Below are 6,425 nucleotides of genomic sequence, written 5' to 3' on the forward strand. Positions count from 1 at the left end.
AAATATTAGATGGATTCATTGAATGTCCTATATGTCAAGAAAACTACATCGATCCGACCACACTGCCCTGCGGACATAGTTACTGTATTCTTTGCATAAGTAAACACAGGAAAAAGGCTAAAACTTGCCCCGATTGCAGAGCAACAATTCCGGACATGAAAGACATGCACAAGAGTTTTGCACTATGCAACATTGTCAAAGCTGTTGGGGACCACAAGTCCTTTGTCTCCAATGAAGTATCTTCTTCCAACGCCGAAGCCGAAGGGGTAAGTCCAAGAGAGAGGATTGTGAAAGTGACAGCTGTCAGTCAGCTGATAGGATACAGGATAGGTGAACTTAAGGGACATCTGGGCACCTCGATGTAAAATTGGCTATTTTGTCCAAAATGTAAAGTCATGTAAAATATACATGATGTGAACATGCACGGTACATCATTATAGGACTTATTTTTATATATCTCCAACTTCTTGTCTGTGACCCAGAATTACTGGATATACAGGTTTTGTAGCAATTTGTGTTAATATTAGACCTTAATTGTCGAATTGTAAGCATGTTCTAATCATGTATAGGACTTTACTTAAAAACATGTTCCAAATATAAAATGAAAAAAATAGCCACTTTAACACCGAGATGCCCACTCTTCCTTGGTGCTGCCCATCTATCCAGCTGATATAGCTCTTATTTTTCTAAATGCTGCTTTCGCAGTAGGCCTGTATCAAAATGTCTAGTCGACAGCAGAACAAATACCTACTGTACAACAAAAATGTAATTACAAACTGGTTTTATGCCCAGAATGTTAGCATGGTGGCCGACACTAAGGAGTCTAATGTGATGCCCGGATTTGACCACACTATTTGTATAATAGCACAACTCGGCTTTGCAATGAAATATCGTCATCCCTTTCAATTTATGAAATGATTTGCCACCAGACACCCAGCAGGTGGCAGTATAGGGCAAGCAATTGCTTTTTGATATGACGTATAAACGACGTAAAAGGTCACAGCAGATCCTCTACAAATTTCACTTTCATTTCGAGTACCTTGAAGCCGAAGCTTCAAGATGGAAATAGTTGAAGAACTTCTTTTAGATAGATTAGATGGATGCCTTGAATGTCCTATATGTCATGAAAACTTCACTGATCCGACCACACTGCCCTGTGGACATAGTTACTGTATTCTTTGCATACGTAAATACAGGAAAAGAAGTAAAACTTGCCCCGATTGCAGAGCACCAATTCCAGCAAACATGGTGTTAAAGAAGAGTTTTACACTATGCAAAATTATCAAAGAAGTTGCGGACCACAAGTCCTTTGTCTCCAATGAAGTATCTTCTTCCAACGCCGAAGCCAAAGCGGTAAGTTGAACGAAATCAAAAGAAAAGAGGATACTGAAAGTGACAGCTGTCAGTCAGCTGATAGGATGGATAGGTGGGCACTAGCTCTGGTCCAGAGTGTTATCGAGTTCTCTCTAACGCTCTGCCAGGCGTGTTGCTGTTCTCATAGACCGAAAAGTCCACTACCGCGCAAGGCCTCCGTCTTTAGTAAAAAATAAAGGAAACTATATCGCTACTCATCGAAACAAAGAATGTTTTGTGTTGTTGAAAGACTATTCTCCACGGTGGGAAACGTTTCAGGACCCCACTTTCTCTTTATAATACACTTTTTGGGCAGAAAATAAAATATGTCCTCCTCCAGACGGAAATTATTTGAATTACTCACCTGCGCCCTCTACAGATTTGGTCAATGGTAATTCACTTCTTGTTTATGTCCCAAAATGACTGGATATACAGGTTTTGTAGCAATTTGTGTAAATATTAGATAGTATATCTAATATTAGACATATATTTGAGTTTTATATATATATTAGATTATAGGGGCTGATTATTATATCTAATATTAGACATATAGTATTGTCGAATTTTAAGCATGTTCTAATCATGTGTAGGACTTTATTTAAAAACATTTTCCAAATATATATATTTTTTTTTATGTTTTGGAAAAAATAGCCAATTTAACACTGAGATGCCCACTCTTCCTTGGTGCCCACCTATCCTGTTACGAGCTGATATTGCCGTTATTTTTCTAAATGCTGCTTTCGCTCTAGGCCTGTATCAAAATGTCTAGTCGACAGCAGAACAAATACCTACTGTACAACAAAAATGTAATTACAAACTGGTTTTATGCCCAGAATGTTAGCATGGTGGTCGACACTAAGGATGGATTTGAGGAGATCTCCACCACACTTTCAACAAACCTGGCATGTGATCCTGGCACTAGCAGTGATGCTCATACAAAAGAACAGGTAGTAGAATGTGTATTATCTACAGTCTACACAATATAGTAGGTTGTCCTTGTTCATAATATTGTTCATTTAGGCAAGTGAAAACTTCTCACGATGGCCAAGTGTAATCTCAGAATATATAGCCTTGGATCGAAATTTGTATATCTAACATAGATACGAAAGTAAAAGTCAGACTCCATAAAATACATCTATGATAGTCTTGTTCCAAGGCTGATCTCAGAAGAAGAGAAGGGTGCCTTTGACAAGATTACACAAAGTGTAATGCAGTTTATGCATTTGATCACAGATGGTTGTCAGCATACAGGGTTGCTGCAGGACACTTCCTCTGGAACAAAGGGTGGTTATAAGCATTTCCCTCAGGGATGGTATGTGCAAATGTATTCGTATTAAAGCTCAACTCGGCTTTGTAATGAAATATCGTCATCACTTTCAATTCATGAAATGATTTCAGGTTGCTTTTCCTGCCAGTGCTGCCAATGCAGAGGGGGCAACAGGTGATGATCTTCCACTGGACACAGACCTCAGCGAAAGACTGTTCCAGGACTTGGCAATCAGCCTACCACTACAGGACGACCACAGAGCAGAGTGTGCGTATCACTGTGCTATAGCTCTAGCTCGTTTATTGAGTTGCCTATTATTATAGTGTTGCACTACTTACTATACAGTACATTTGCATACAACCATTTAGAATAGACACAGAGGGGACTGAGGTTTCCATTTTTGGTGTGTATTGATATAGTAATAACTACCATCACAAAATGCTCCACCACAATCCTTTCCTATACTGTACTCAGTACTGTATGTTGATGGTACCTGATATGGTTGCAGCATACAGTAAGTGGCTGATATAATATTGTCAGGCAGAGCCTCAATCAACAACTGAAATGTACAAAAAAAACAGCTACATCTCTAGATGGTAACCATTAGCCTGGCATGGCCAGACTAATATCACTGCGTAGATATTAGTCTGGAATCTCTGCGTGGAATCTGCATTTCCAAGGGACGGATAAAAATAATTGCCTCTGATGATAAACCTGCCCCATGTTTTTATACTGGTTCCTGATTGGTGCCCCACAACTTCGGGGCAGCGAAATCCAATCACAACCGAGCGTGGCCAGACTAATTCTGCCGAGAGCTATTTTTGACAGATTTGTCTGGTTTCCAGGCTAGGTTACCATTGCTTGTTCAGTAACAGGGGTCTCTTAACTGAAAATACATGTTCAGGTCAGGATACCAATTTTATGTAATCAGGAAAGAGAACTCCTCAAAAATCATTAAACAACTGCTCATTTTGTTGTTTCATCACTTCCAACTTCACTTGTTATCCTGTATCCAGTATGAGTTATCTCTCTGCTTGGATACAATTGGTATATTAACATGACAATGTATTTACTACATTTATTTTAATCGAAAAATATAACATACAACAATATTGTACATTTGTTGAACTGCCATTTCTTTCATATTCACTGCCTTTAGACTTTCCCTCACCGTTGCCTGGTGCTATGTTCACCTTCCTTACGTTCACTCCAGCCCTGGGCCAGCGAGGTCTTAGCTTCAAGACAACAGGCAAAGTGGTGGTGACCAAGGTGCTTATAATTCTCTGAGTTTGTGTTGTCTGTGGACTGTGGACCCACTGTGTTACAACTGCAAGTCAAATGAAAGCTCATAATTCTTCTTATGTAGCCTACATACACCAACAACATATTCATGACATTATGATTGTTGTATGTATGTATTCTCTTCTAATTAACTTTATCTCTTTTGTAAATCTACAATAGTCCTCTGCAGGACGTCACAACGTCGACCGCTTCAGAATCAGCCAATGGCTGGCCGAGCAACAGCTCAGCGAGGGGCTCCATTACTGGGACGTGGACACCACAGGAAGCATGGGCTGGGCTGTTGGCGTGGCGTACGACACCATTGGAAGGGATGACCTGCTGGGCCGCACTCCTTGCTCCTGGTGCCTGGAAGGGGGCAAGGAGAGTTTGAGTTACTGGCATGCCGGCATTGAAGAGCCACTGAAACATGAGAAGCCCTGTTTAGTGAGAGTGGCTTTGGATGTTACAGGAGGATCGCTGTCTTTCTACAGCTTGACGGATGACCAGACTTTGTTGTACTGTCACTGTGTGCACGGAGGGTTTTCACAGCCAGTGAGGCCGGCGTTCTGGCTGTATGGACAAAAACTGCACAATTCACTATCTTTCCCTCGATGTAATGATATATTGTAGTGGAAAACGTACGCAAGTTTTTACTTTTTTTAAAAACTTAGTTTGCCACTTAATCCCAGTTTTATTATGCAAAAATAGTGAACATATCGTATCTACACGCTTAGGCTATTTTTTTTTATTGATTTCAAAATACTAAGGTTGGTTTGAATGCAGTGCCAGTGAGTGATGCATGGCCAAAAATACATTTCTGATCAAGTGCTACATCATGAACCACCCAGACAACTAACTAATTAACTCAAACCTGAAGACTTTTCTGTTTGCCGCAACCTAGCTACTTAGTTTTTATTTTTATGCACTGTCATTTTATTCTCTTATTTCTTTTTATATATCTTAACATCTTAACATATCTTTTCATAATGTCTTTCTTTTGCACTGTCTTAGGGCTCTTAAAGGTTTGTTTAAAGCACTTTGATTGATTCATTGCATTTATTTGTTGATAAAAGAATAGAGCACATCAGCACTTCCATAACATATAACACACACAATATCACTGAGGATATAAACACAATCAAGCATTACCTTTGTACCACCATGTAATGTAATGTAATGTAATGTAATGTAATGTAATGTACCACAAAAGATACCTGGTTTAAACTTGAGAAGTATCATTTTATGATCAGAAGATAATTTCTTGTAGGCTGTTAGATAAAATGTATTATTTTTGTTTTTAATTGTAGTGATGGAGTAAAAATGTTGTACAAATCACTGTTAATTCCATTGATCGAAGTAATACATTATGTTGTACAGTAAGATTCAAATGTCTTTTTAATAACCAATGTCATTTTTTTCTGTTGTCTTTGTAGGTCATTTGTGATGCCTGGTGCGCGCTTAGCAATGTTTGTCCCTTGGTGTGTGTCGTCCATGGTGTCGTTGATGCGGTGGCCTTGGATGTGATGTGATGTGCACACTGAGCAGTGTTGCCATGTCCGTTTATTATAAGCGACTTTGGGCTAATTCTTCTGTAAAGTAGCTGTTTTTTGGGGCTTGTTTCTAAAGTGTAGACAGTTGCTTATTTTGATCTTGTTTCCTAAATGTTTTTTTAAACCAGTGTTTCTCAAACATTTCAAGGACCCCCAAATTAATTTGTATTTGTCTGCAGACCCCCATGCCGCATCTGAAAATATTTTATGCCAGGGACCCCCATACATGATATGTGAAAATGTCAAATTGTTTGTCAGATTATTTTTTTGCAAATAGCAGATCTACAAGCTCACAACCCGTTAGGTCGGCTATTTTCAAATAGCCAAGGATAGGTTTAAAGTGCTCATGTGGCCATAGTTGCTTGTAATGGGCTTGTTTTCATAGACCTGGTTGCTTATTTCTTTCACAAAATCTGGCAACACTGGCATCATTCCAGCTGATGCCAACTGGGAACCGAACGGGCGCGTAGCTTGTGTTGATGTACAATCTGTTGCGAAAAGGGAAGATAAGAACAACGGCCGTAAAATACTGAATTTATCTGCACACTAAATGAAAACCAATTGACAACATATTAAAAGCGCGCATCTGATCTCTCCACGTTAGATGGTAAAGTTAATGTAAAGCTAACGGGCCAGGCTAGAAGGATGTGCAGCATAGACAGTCAGTATTCGCTTTTAACACGCTCGTCAAGTCGTGCGTGAGGAAGCATTCACTTTCCGGTTGGTGGACTTCACAATAAGAGCACATTTGTTACAATGAAAAATCACTCTAGAACAGGGGTTTTCAACAGGGGGTCTGGGTCCCCAAGGGGGTCCTGAGAGTTACTACAGGGGGTCCCCCACATCTTTGTGTGATATGATTATTTGTTTTTACATTAACCTCTTGAACCCTAGTATCCCTTTTCTGAGGAGAACTTAAGCCAAAAATGTTCTGGCAAAGAAAGGGGGAGAAAGAGCAGACTAAGTACAGCGTG

The sequence above is a fragment of the Gymnoscopelus microlampas genome, assembly GCF_963454915.1.
Source record: "Gymnoscopelus microlampas genome assembly, chromosome: 2".
Taxonomy (NCBI): domain Eukaryota; kingdom Metazoa; phylum Chordata; class Actinopteri; order Myctophiformes; family Myctophidae; genus Gymnoscopelus; species Gymnoscopelus microlampas.